Below are 14,153 nucleotides of genomic sequence, written 5' to 3' on the forward strand. Positions count from 1 at the left end.
AGTTTTTTAAGCAACTCAAAAAATGAAACGTTTTATTACCACTGCCCATTATAAGCATTATAATCCTATTAGCATTATAAGCTAATAGGATTCACTCTAGGATCAGCTCAAAGTATTTAAAAGATGGTTCTGATATTAGGCCAAGTAGTCTACATCGTCTTTGTTGTTATAAAGCTGAAAGTAAATCAAATGTCTTTGAATTGTCATGCCAGGGGACTGGAGGAGACCTTCAGAGACCACCTAGAAAATCCTCGCTCCTTACAGCCAATCAGACATAGCTGTTCCTAAAATGACAAGAGCTCCTCAAGAAAAACATGTCAGTATTTCCCTGTCTTTACTATTTGAAGAATTTTTCTGACATTCAGTCTGGATGTTCCTTGCTGCAATTTCCATTCATGGTTTATTGGTAGTCTAAAACTGGGAGAATATCCCAGAATATCCAAGACTTCTCTTCCTAAAACTGAAGAACTCAAATTCCTTCAATTTTTCTATACAGGCCATTTTTTCAGATCTCTGATAGCTGGCCTTTAATCAGGGCACCCAAAACTTGGCATTACTCTGCTTCAAGCTTTACCACTGCCTGAATAATGATTCTTTTGTACATCTTGCTAGATATGGTTTCCTTCATAAACTCTAGGATAGTCACATATTTTCATACAATGTGGTTGTCTTATGTTTTTCGTATAAACCCTTATATTCCCTGCCTTCTGTTTTATCTCATGGAGCTGCTGGCTAGATGGGAATAATTGGTGAGCAGCCATAGCTTCCTCATCTTTACCTTGCTGAATTGAGAAGGTGGTCTGTGATTCAGTTTTAAGAAGGTGTCATTCTTCCAGTATACTGAAGGGTCCTTCCTGCTATGCTTTGTCTTTTTTTTTCTTTTTTACCTATGTGCACACACATATACTACCTTTGTAATAGGATACCCTGCCTAAGTGGGGGTAAACCAGCTGGAACTAAACAATATTTGCAAAAGTTATTTGCTGGATGAAGGGGAGTCAAGCTGCTTTTGTATTGAAGAGTGCTGAGACCAGCCTGACTCATCAATCCCAAAGTCAAACGCTCTGAGGAAAGAATGTTTCCTGACAGAAACTGACACCAGTGAGCGTGTGGCAGAAAAAGTTCCTGATAAGGCAACCAACAAGTGATAATGCTGATAATTTATCTAAAGCTGCTGAGCTGACACAATCGGCCTGGAAAGATAAGACTGACAGGCACTTCATATTATAAAAGCCCAGTCCCACCTTTTAACCCTAGGGTCTTCTAACATATCACCTCCTGGAGTGTGTGTGGAGACTCCTTCCTTGAGTGGTTACTCTCTGAGGCTGAGGAAAACAGACTTGCTCATCGTCATTGAGTAACTTAAGACTCTACTTAAAAATTATTTTGCTCCTTTGACATCATGGCTTCAATGTTGCTTCAATAAATAATGCACTATTTTAGTAGCTATATCTACCTATACCCTGTAGTAAATAATACTGATTAAGATTTTTTAGTCTAATCATTAACATTATGATCATCCATTTAAATAAATAATTAATTTTACTCATAAATTATATTTGGTCAGCTGTCCTTAATCCTGCAGGACAAAGTTGAGTAAAGGCTCAGTTATGCCTATATAATCCTTTAGACATAAACTGTTGACTAAGTTTGGGGCTAAGATTGGATCATTGGAATTATTCTGATTTAGACTCATGAAGAAAAAGATATGACTCAGTCAATACTTCCCTGAGATAACATAAAAGGTTTTGGTTTTCTCCCACCCCCCCTTAGTTAAATAGCACATCCACACACAATTCACACACAAGAGAAAAAACTGTCCCAGTATCCCACAGTCATCAACAGACCCAGTATTCTCACTGTTTTCAGTAAAAGAGGTCAGACAAGGCCACTGTGGAAATCATTAGGAAATATTCAGTTTCAACTTTATTTGATAGAATTCCACTGAAACAGGGACACAACATACTGGTGGGAGCTTAAAGAAATTATTGGAAATAATTAGGAAAACCAAATAGTCTGAGCAAAGGCTGAACTGGAGAGAGCATCATGCAGGGCTGAAGAGAAATAAGACTTTAGAGAGGAGATTGGAGAAGAACTGCAACTTGGGTAAAATCAGAGTAAATCAGAGAAACTCCAGTATTTAGTGATGAAAAACTGAGGGAGATAATATATACCATATTTTACACAAGCACGGACAGACACAAACAGAGGCTTGCTAGATAATCTAGGATTTGCCATGAAGCACTCAAGTTTCTTGTAAAAAGCAAAAAGCACAAGTGAAACATCACAGACACTTCTCCATAGATATAAGATTTTTAGACTCTACACTTGGACAGAGAAGATCTGAGTCATTTCCCTTGATCTTCTACACATTTGTTGAGCAGGTCATCTCAATTATCATGGAACTGGATTGATACTCCAATTTGTATAAAGCCTTTGTATAAAGGCTATGAAATCTAAAGGACAGAAGTGTGGGAGTTTTATGTATGTTGTTTTTTTAAGGAAGATCCTGTCCTCCCTGAGATACCATGTATCGTTCCCCTCACTGCTGTAGTAGCAGTTACTCATTTTATGCCTGAATCTGGTTGCCAACACATCCCTTCAGAGCTGAAGTCCCACTTCTATCAGAGGAAAGAAAAAGGGGCAGTCCCTTACCCTGCCCTCACACACCCATAGGGCAAAACAGGCAAGGGGTGCATATATTAACACACAGCAAGACCAATCACAGAGAGACTGCAGCCAGCATACTTATTCCTTCTAAGGGCATATCTCATACCACGGTCAAAAGGCCCCAGTTTTTGAGCTCTATAAAAATCTAGAGAACAAGAAACATTAAAATAACTCAAGCGGCTTTTGTTTCCAGTGAGACTTCTGAAGGGAAAATACAAAGAGCTAAACTAATCTTCTCATCTTCATGCTTCAAATTATAAACAAAGTTTGTTTTGCAGTCTTTCTACAGTTCAGTCATAATTTTCTTGCATGTTTAAGTTTGCACGTTTTTATCATTACAACTGATTACAAAGGTGATAAATCGTTCTTTTTTCAGTAAGTAAGGGAGGAGTGAACAGAAAGAAACTGATGGAAGTGATGGGAAGTTGATAATCAATTTTTAAAAAGTGAAAAAGTAGTGAGTTCAATTTCTTAAAATGCCCATTTGCTATTCATAGAGATTAAATCATGAGCAAAGGAGAGCTCTATTTTTAACACAAATATATGTAGGGATAGGACTATTGAGTTTTCTCTCATCACCAACAGTAAACAGAAGAAAACTCTTGTTGACAGGTTTTAAAAAAGGGATCAAAGATATCTAAATATTTTTCCTTATTCTTTATTGTTGTTGTTGTTTTTTTTGGGGGGGGGGTGTTGATTTTTATATTTGTGTTATAAATTGGCCAAAAAAAATTATGACCTTATATTGGCCAACTGCTTAATGCAATCCTTGATCATATCATTAAGAAGTGGCTAAGAAGAAAGGAAATGTTATGGGTCTTCTCTGACAGTGTAAAAAGGGGGTCCAGTTTTATTTCAAAGGTGTGTTTGGTCCAGTTTTTACACTAGCTGGAGAAAACAATAATGTATCAGAGAAGATTTAGAAAAGAGTTGTTAAATATTGGGAAACCTACTTCAAGTCCCCATCTTTATAACTTCTCAAAGGAAAGGTCAAGAAATAATTGTATCACAGAATACAGCTTCCTACACAGAGAACAAAACTTCATAGAAGGTCTCTGTTGTATGGCAGACAAAGGTGTGAGAACTTCCAATGCTTGGAAAACACATACATACACACCAAGCCTCAAAAGGAAACAGTCATGAAAAACTTTCCAGATTTTCACAGGATTCTCCTCCCTGGAAGTGTCAGAATTTCACAGAGTGATAGAATTTTGTTACAGATAGTCCACTAGCACAGCTAGCCCAACCCACTGCTCAAGGCAGGATAACTTCAAAGTTATATCTTATTGCTCAGAGCTCTGTCTAGCTGAGTTTTGAATATCTTCAAGGACAGAAATCTCACAATCTCTCTGAGTGACATGTTCCACTCTTCAACAATCTGTAATGAGAATTTCTTTTCCCAAGGAAAGATAGGGACTTTCCTTGATGCATTTTTTATACTTTCCTTCTCGTCCTTTACCATTCAACCCTGAGAAGAGCCTGGATTTCTATTTTCTATTAACCACCCACTACACTGTTTAGGATGACAAGTATTCCCCTTCAAACTCCTCTTCTTCAGGATTGAGAAAACCACTTCCGTCAGCCTCCTCTTAGAATGTCACATATTTCAACTCCTTTGTCATCTGTCGTCCTGCTTTGGACTCCTTCCGGTTTGTAAATCTCTCTCAAGGGTAGGAGTGGGTGGAAATGGAGGCATGACTCTAGAGGCAGCCTCAGAATTGCAGGGCAGAGGAGAATAATTGCCTCAACCTGCTGGTTATGCTCTGACCAGTATGCTGCAGGACTTCATTGTTGAAAGGACACACTGCTGATTCACGTTCAACCTGCCGCTCACTAAGACCCTCCAGATCTTTGCCTGCATGGCTGTTACTTGCTCAGTGCATCTACAACCTGTACTGAGGCACGGGGTTGTTCACCCCAGATGCAGGACTCAGCTCTTGGCTTTGTTGATTTGAGCAAGTTTCCCTCAATCAACTCCTCTAGCCTTGTGAGGTCTCTCAACCCGTTAATTATCAGTGTCCTGTCCCTCCACCCCCTTTACCACCTTGGTGTCATCCTCAAGCTTGGGAGACACTCTTCTCCATCATTCAGGTTGCTGATGAACACATTAAATAGCGGTGGAACACCAGTCACAGCTGGTTGCCAGATAGGTGTTGAACTACTGCCCACTACCTTCTGAGCCCAGTGGCCCATCCAGCTTTTCATGTGCTCTGTAGCCCACTCAACTATATTTCCCCATTTCAGTTATAAGAAAATAGTTCATAGAATTAGAAGCAAATACTCTAACAAAGTCAAGATAAACAACATCCACTACTTTGACTTGTCCACCCAACCAGCTGCCATTTCATGAGAGAAGGAAATCCAGATCATCAGGCATTACATGCCCCTGGTATGTCTGTGTTGTCTATTCCTAACCACTTTCTTATTCATGTGTTTAGAAACAACTGAACTTTCTTCACAGTGTTCCCAGGACCAAAATGAAGTCAATCAGCATATAGTTTCTCAGATCCTGTCTTTCCCTTTGGTTCTTCTGCTGTAGTAAACATAGATTGTCCACCCAATAAGCATTAGCTAGAAGCATTAGAAAGAATGTTGAATCAATAAGCAATTTACATCTGTTCTTGCGGCCTCACATAAAATCAAGCTGGATAAGAACAAATGCTATCCTTAGTCTAGTCGTGTTGGGTACTAGTCAAAAAGGAAATAGACAATACATGATGTATTGTTTGACTTTGGGCAAGTTAGGTCTTGGCTGCTGCATAATCCAGACCATGGTTAGACTGGGGAATGACAGCAAAATGGTATGAAGATGCATTTGCTTCTTTTTGCCTGTTCTTACAATCCCTTTAATCTTACTATTTTGCTGTTTCTTCTATAATTCTTCTTTACTGTTATTAATAACTACCATTTGGTGTGGAAAAATACACATAAGCAACTATTTGGTTTCTATATACAATTAGTTTACCACAATAAATAAATAAGCCCCATGGTATTATAGTAAGGAGTGGGAGCACATATTGTCTACAATTGTTTACAATGAATATTTAGTAAACCATTCTTCAAACGCCTTCAGGGTAGTAGACTATGATATCTTGTTTCAGTCAAGGTGAATGACATGGTCCTACTCCACTGGTTACTCTTAGGTCAACCTGGCCCTGGAGAGAGCTGAAACAGCAACATTAAAGTCGGAATGAAATAAGTATAAATGCAAATATATGTTTGTAAGTGAAGCAAAAGGAACAACAGAGCAAGGATTAAGCATGACATGCAGCAATACACAGGGCAAAATGAACACCTGTAAAATTGCTAAACACTGAAGAATGTGCAGTTCATGCCAAGATCATGACAGGGATGACTCACTGGCTGTAGGCCTGTCCTCTGGTAACATTGGGGGTGGGGGTCAAAAAGTTCATAGCCCAGTGCCAGTTCTCTTCCTGTTGTTCAAAAAGAATATCTTTGTTGACAGAAGATGCCCAAAACAGGAAAACGTAGGAGCAAACACCTCATCTAAGATTTCTGAAGAGTAAAACAAACAGAACTCGCAGATGAGAGATGATTCCACAATAACTGTTGACTGTTACAGGTATAAAAAGACGTGTTCAAAAACCAGATTATCATTGTCAGTCAGAAGGAACCTGTATGTTGCAGCAGAGGCTCAGTAATGAGCATTCATCGTTCTCCATGTCCCACACAAGTAATCCCCATCAGACTACTTGGACACAGGTATCTAGGAGTATGAAAAGAAGGAGTAACCCTAACCAGAGATAAAAATAACCTTCCCCTTCTCTAGTTTCACAGAGCTATTTTGCAATCCAAAGGTCTTGTGCCCCTTTCCTTACACTCTACCAGAAGACAATAAATGCTCAGAATAAAATCAAGTATATTATTACAGGGGCTATTACTGCTCACTGAGAAAAAGCAGAAAATTATTCACATTTATCACAATTTTTAGCAGGAATTAGTCCCTGTCAGCCAATTGTCGCTATAAGAAGTTTACAAAGATGAAAATTTTCATATTGAAGCTGCAGGACTACTCCTTTTAAGGATTTAGTTACTATGGACAGCAAATCTTTGCCTTTTGTATCTTTAGAAAGGTAGTTTAGACTTTCCTAAATTATGGTGGCCACATCTGTTTAATTTTAATTTTAATTTTAGTTTTAATTTTAATTGCATATACTGACACAGAAAAGGTCTAAACAATTTATTCCCTGCGTACAGGGCCTGGGTCAGCATATTGCTTGAGCCCTTGAGCCCTTGGCACCAGTTCGCTGCCAAGAGCAAACTTCCCTTTCACTTTTCTGGCTCAACAAGTGCCCAATCAAAGCTTTTGTTTTCCACACTGGATTTCAGCACTAATCAGTAACACACTTGCAGGAAAGCACCTTTGGATCCATTTCAAAATACTCTACTAAGTGAATGTTTTGAAAGTGCTATAAAAGTCAGACCCATCCCTTCCCTTGCAATTCATGGTTTGTGTTAACTCTTGGTAGCTATTTGGATAAATCCAGCGCAAACAGTACACAACACCTTATGGGAAAAAGCATAAGGGAAAACCCCAATAGCACAGTTGGTCCTGTAATTTCTCTCCATACAGAAAGCTATGTCTCCTTTAAAAAAGGAAGCTGATAGGGTCATGAGTTATCCTTGTCAAATAAGAGGCACCATACTTTTTAAAGAAATATTAAAATAAAAATGTTAGTAGTTCACACTCAAAAACCTGAAGAAACACATTCAGAGGCTAACACAAACAGCTCCTGGGTGTTGTCAGATTGTCTGGAACTGTAGTTCCCTGAGGTATATGCTGCTTTTGACTGAAAATCCATTAGCTTTTCTTTTTAAAATAAAAATAATAAATAAAATATAAACATACCAATCATCACAGCATCCAAACTGCAATCGTAGCAGCCTTTGTTTGTCTGATTTTCACATAAAACCCAGGCTATTTGAGTTTGTGCAGAAAATGCTCCACACTGCTATTTAGGCATATGAGAATGAGACCTTTTCATCCATCCATCACCACCTGGAGGGAAGGCAGGCAGCAAAGAATCATAGGGGACACAGCTCTCTTATTCTTTCCCTACCAAATTGCCAAATTCTGACAGTCCCTACTGTGCCACACTGCTTCACTGCTACACTTTCTGCTGGTGAAGGGCAGATCACACAGCTAGCCTCCCTGCCCTCATACCTGGGCACTCATAAATACTGCTATTAGCACAGCCATCCTCACAGACACAACTCTTACCAGCTATCTTAAATGGTTATTCCTGCACTTTATAATCATGCACCAAAGAGACTGGGGTTCCTGTGTTTGCTTTATGTCTCTCTTAGTGGAACTTAATAGACTAGCACAAAACACCTAAAAAATGAAGTGGCAAAAATCTGCATAGGGAGCTCATGCTTTAACAAAGCCCTGTGAAACGGAGGAGACACATGGAGAACAGAAATCTCCTTAATCTCTGGTTGAAAGTGACCGAGTGTTGAATTACAACAGTTAATTTGGGCATGTTCAATCCAAAGGATATTTTAGAAATAGGAAGTTTGCTTACTTTATACAACACAACTTCTGCTCTTGCAGGACTGGATATGGATGGCAATGTGCATCCTTTGCGAAGTTTTCTCAGGATATAGAGGAACTCATCAATCTTAGCACTTCCAATAAGAATGAAAACGAGTCTGATTTTAATGAGGAGAAGCAGCAAATTTCCTTCCTAAATGGGGGAACTTAATTTGAGGTACATCTGTAACATTGTTTACAGGATTTCAGTAACTGTGAAGATAGAAGCACAATCCAGTATTTCAGTCTGGGGGTTTTCTATTGTTTGTTTTGAAGGGGAGGGTTAATAATTTTCCTGGCCCTAGGTGATGCAATTAGTCCCACCTGTTGTCTAGAAAGAAAAGAAGGAAAAACATTTGACGCAAAACAGCAGAAAATGAATAACCTAAACCATAACACCCTGTGGCACTGTATGTCTGAGCTAATCCCATTCATTAGCACACAGTGGCACCTTTGGGAGAAGCTTGGTGAGATAGAACTGTTTGGGAACAAGGAAGGAGACGCAATTCTGATGCTGCTTGTTTGTAAATTTGATGAAGTTACCACTCAGTAGCAGGGATATGCCTGACATTACCATGAGGATAACATGATAACCATGCCAGCTCCTTCTGAAGGTAATCACCCCTTCCTTGGAGGTGAAGCCAAACTATGATTAATGTTAGAGAAGAAGCAAGGCCAAATGTTGCAGTCACAGGAATATTTCCTCCAATACTTCTGGACAAACAAATAAAAATCACTATTTCCACATCTTACAGATGGGTATTCCCATGCCAACAGCATTTCCTGATACAGTCAGAGCAGACCTATCAAAGCTACAGAAAAACAGGGTCCTTTGCCTTCTCTATTCATTCTAGAGTAATTTCCTCCATCTCATCTAACAAATTCAACTACTGGATACTCATCTGAGGATAGTTTTACTGCTAAAAGGGCACCACAACATTCATTACTCCCTTTGGCTTTCTTTATATGCTTGCAAAGGGATAGCTTGAGATCCACATGCTTCTTCCAAAGATGAACGCTGCCCCTTGCGTGGAAGTGAAGAAGTTTCATTCTCAATGGGTACCTCTATGATGCCACATACAGAGGATCCAGTTTTCAAACAGAAGGTTTTTTTTCCTGGTATGTAAGATGCAAATATTTCCATCAGTATTGTCTTTGCTTCTCTGTTGGTATTCTGTGCATCTCTAGTCAAGCTTTGTCTTCTTAGAGATCTTTCAGAACTGAATTCATTGTACAATCTTTCAGTAGCTCATGCACCTTCTAGATCCTGATTAACTTAACCCCTTCTCACAGTAAGGAAGTACCAACATTCTTAAATTGTAGAAAGAAAAGAACATGTCATTACAAATTAGTGAGAAGAGGTTTTAAAATAAATACAACACATTTGGAGTGAATGCCAGAAACACATAGAAGACAAAGAAGCTCATCGCATTCTAGAAAATTGTAACTGACCAAAATGGGTGGCTGTTTAAACCAGAACACATGCCAAGTAGCTAAGGCTCAGTGACGATGCAAAACCCTCAAAACTGATGGAAAACTAACCAGATACAATTTATTTAGGAGGATCAGATTAGTGCAGCACAAGGAAAAGGAAATTAATCAGCATCTTATTTAGAGAAAGTACCCAAACATCTTCAGTTGCTGATTTTAATTAGTGAGTCTTGAAAAAACACTAAGTTTGTAGGGGAAGTCGATACACAGACTCAGCTGCAAGAAAAGCTTCTCATAGGAGACTGATCAGCATGTACAGACACACAGAGGGACTTTAATAGCTGCCCTTCATCTGAATGTATCTTCTCTCACTGGCATGGTCAGTAGCACAAGGCACCTGTTCACACCGGGACTCCTGCTTAAACACAAACACTGAAAGTTTTAAGCACCTGCCAAAAAGCCAAGGACTGCTTCCTTTTTCCAAACCTGGAATGCAAACTCAGCCGTAGATTTCCAGTGGGGCAGAAAACAGCAAAACATTCTTGTAAAAGGTCAGTAATCAATAAATAAAATCATATGGTATGATCTTTCTCTCCCAGAAAATGCTGTCCTGAACCACTAGCCAGGCAATCCATTCTCCTCTTTATATTTACTCTTTAATCACTGTTTGTTGTCTTCAGTTAACAGAGTCCAGTATTCACATACATTCACTCTCAGTTTCTTAGATAAACACTGACTGAGCAAGAATGCTTTCACATAATCCAGTTCAGTGTGTGCCCAAGGTAAGGTGACAGGTGAATCAGAAAGAATAGAAAGTTTTTTCAAAGACATTAATGGCAAAAGGCAGTGTAGAAACCTTTGCCTGTTACACGATGAGGATGCTCACCTCACAAACAGGGATAGATATAAGGCAGAGGGGTTTAGTGCTTTCTTTGCCTCTGTCTTCAACACAGATGGCAGACCAAGGGGATCTCAGTGCCCTGAGCTGGAGGATCATGACTGCAAGAATGATCAACTCCCAGCTGACCCTCACCTTGTGCATCTGCTACTCCATCTGAATCCCTACAAATCGATGGGGTCTGAAGGTATTCATACAAGAATCCTCAAAGATCTGGCTGATGTCATCACAAAATCTCTCTCAGTGATAGTAGGGAATTGATCTTGGGAACCCAGAGAAATCCCAGCTGACTGAAAGCTTGTAAATGTCGTCCTGATTTTCAAGGCAGAGAACCCTGGAAACTACTGGCCTGTCAGTCCCATTTCAGTGCCTGGTAAAATCATGGGAAATATTGTTCTGGGAAGTATTGAAAAACACCTGGAGGACAACTCAGTCACTGGTTACAACCAGCACTGCTTCATGAGGGGAAAGTCCTGATTGTAGAACCCGATTTCCTTCTACAACAGAGTAACCCACCTAATTACCTAGGAAAGCCAGTAGATATAACTTTTTTGAATTTCAGCAAAGCTTTTGATCCTGTCTCTCAGGGGATCCTTCTGGAAAAATGCCCAGCACACAGCTGGATAACCATGTCACGTGATGGGTGAGCAATTGGCTCACAGTGAATTGTAGCAAAATGGGGTAACATCAGGATAGCGTCAAGTGACTAGTGGGACTCACAGAGCTCCATTCTTGGCCCAGTGCTCTTCAACATCTTCATTGATGACTTGGGCACAGGACTGGAAGGGACACTGAGCAAGTTTAACAACATCACTAAATTGCGAGGAGCTGTTGACTCACTTGAGGGCAGGGAGGCCCTGCAGAGAGACCTCGACAAGTGAGAGGACTGGGCAGTCACCAACCATTTGAAGTTCAACAAGGTAAAATGTTGGATTCTGCACTTGGGATGGGGCAATACTGATTGTCTGTACGGACTGGGGAATGAAAGGCTGGAGAGAAACTCTGCGGAAAGGGACCTGGGGCTCCTGTGAACATGGGTCAGCAGTGCCCTGGCAACCAGGAGGGCCAACCCTCTCCTGGGGGGCATCACCAGCTGGTCAAAGGTAGGCATTGTCCCACTCTGCTCTGCACTGGGGCAACCTCACCTTGAATATTGTGTGCAGTTTTGGGCACTGCAATATAAGAAAGACATAAAGCTCTTAGAGTGTCCAAAGGAGGGCAACAAAAATGGCGAAGGGCTTTGAGGGAAAGCTGTGTGAGGAGCGGCTGAGGGCACTTGGTGTTTTCAGCCTGGAGAAGAGGAAACTGAAAGGAGATCTCACTGAGGTCTTCAGAATCCTTTTGAGGGGCAGGCACTGATCTTTTCACTTTGTGACCAGTGACAGAACCCGAGGAAATGGCATGAAGCTGAGTCAGCAGAGGATTAGATTGGTTTTTCACCCGCAGGGTGGTTGGGCACTGGAACAGGCTTTCCAGGGAAGTGGTCACAGCACTAAGCCTGAAAAAAGCATTTGGACCTCAAAAGGCATTTGGACAATGGTCCCAGGCACATGGTGTGACTCTTAGAGTGTCCTGCACAGGGCCAGAAGTTGGACTTTATGATTCTTGTGGGTCCCTTCCAACTCAGGATATTTTATCATTCCGCGGAAGCTTTCACAGTTACAGGTTATGCCTCTCAGCAGTGGTGTCTTGCATCTGTCCAGATAAGAGTTTTTTCCAAAAGCAGAAAATGATGGGGGGAAGATGGGGTATATTTCTCTCATACACTTGAGTATGAGCTGTTCCAGTTTTATGCTAAAATATTGAAGGTCTCACTCTTTGTCTTCAGGATACTTTAATTTGAAGAGAATTTGACTGAAATATTATGAATGATCAAGTAACTGAACTGTGCATGAGGCCTGGCTCACATGTTTGTAACCTCCCTCACATCCCTAAAGCACTAATGGTTTCTGCTTTGCAGAGCTTTCCCTCTCTAAAGCTTTTAAGATGACTGCATGCATTTATTTCACTGTTCAGCAAGTCTCCATAGCAGACTGACTGCTGGCAACACCCACCTCAGTCTACTGAAAAGACTGTAGAGTGCTCCTCACCTGCTCTTCCAGATGTGTTCTGCATTCCTCAGATGCAGCTGAGTAGATCTGGATATAGCTGGATTTTATTACATCACTACAAATGAGCCAGTGGCATCCCTCCTATGAACACATAAAATGTGTCTTAAAATCTAAGCAGAATTTTACTGCACTGTATTTGCAAAATTCTGTTCACCTTTAATACTAAATCCATGACCAACCAAAAAAGTAGAATCTAGAGATAGTCCCAAAATGTTTATTTGGGTACAGAAGGAGTTAAAAGTAGAACTGAAAGGAAAACTCGGAATGAAGATCTTTGCGATTGTGAGTCTTGAGATTACACAATCAAACGGGAACTGGTGCAGGGAAAGTAGGGGCAGACCAAGGGAAGGTAGCGCTGATGGTGGAGCATGACTAAACTAGTTGCAATAAAGAAAGAAAATGTATTTCTTTCTTTAGAAGAACCGCTATTATTACAGATTTCAGGAAAGAGGAGGAAAATGACTGAAAAGCAGAGCAGCAATTCCTGTTGGAACACACACCAAGTGAGTGTATTGCACTAGAACTGTAAATGAGGAACCAGTGGAGAGTGGGAGACAACTACTTTCCCTAGTAGATACTAATGGTCACAGTATAGACCAGCACTTTTCATGAATCGTTCACTTTCAGAATTAGAATTTTGTGGCAAACTAAGACAGTGAACTGTTCTTTACTCTGTTCACTTTACTGAATGAACGTGTCCTTTGTGAGTAACTCTGCAACCATGGTTGCCATTTCAGTTTTCAGTAAATTGCATAAATATTAGAGGAAGAACAGCTATGCCTCTAGCAATAAGTCTAAAATTAATTCTCTGATAATTATCTGAAATCCAGAATAAAAGTCAATGTAGTAAGAAAAAGGCTCTGCTTCACTCTTTGGCTATAATTCTGATTCACATAGACATTTCATCCATAAACTTGAAGAAACTTTGGTCCAATTTAAATCTTTAAGTGGTACTTGGATTCTGAACTAGTTCTCAGCAGATCAAGTAGTCAGCAATTTCGGGAGAGGAAAAGCAGTGTCTTTCAGTAATACAAACAGTGATTTTTTTCCTGTGGAAAAAAAAAGTATCCTAGGCTGTAAATAAGACATTTTATGTTTTCTGTTTTAAAGATCCAAATCCTCCAGAAAACTGACTTTTTAGCTCTTGATTGTGTCTAACACCAATAAAATAAAATACGCACATGTCATTTGCCAAAATAAGGATAAGAACTGTGTGTTTGTGAGCGCAAGTTCATGCACAATTCTGGAAGCTGTTGTGCAAACACATGACTGTATTATACTGGGGCACATCAGTATTTTAGCTGTGTTTGTGTTGTTTACCACGCACATTAAAATATCGGCGGTCTCATGCTGGGTACAGTAGATAAACATTGCTTTTAAAATATAGTATGGGAGAAAATCCAGGAATATGATGTCATCAGCAGAGGGATGAGTCTGCTATGTTCAGGGAGGGGCAGTAAAACCAGAAGTTAGACTCATTCATACTACA

Source organism: Empidonax traillii, unplaced genomic scaffold (assembly GCF_003031625.1).
Source record: "Empidonax traillii isolate 1590-97213 ecotype Southwest subspecies unplaced genomic scaffold, ASM303162v1 scaffold107:size1083646, whole genome shotgun sequence".
NCBI classification, from domain to species: Eukaryota; Metazoa; Chordata; class Aves; order Passeriformes; family Tyrannidae; genus Empidonax; species Empidonax traillii.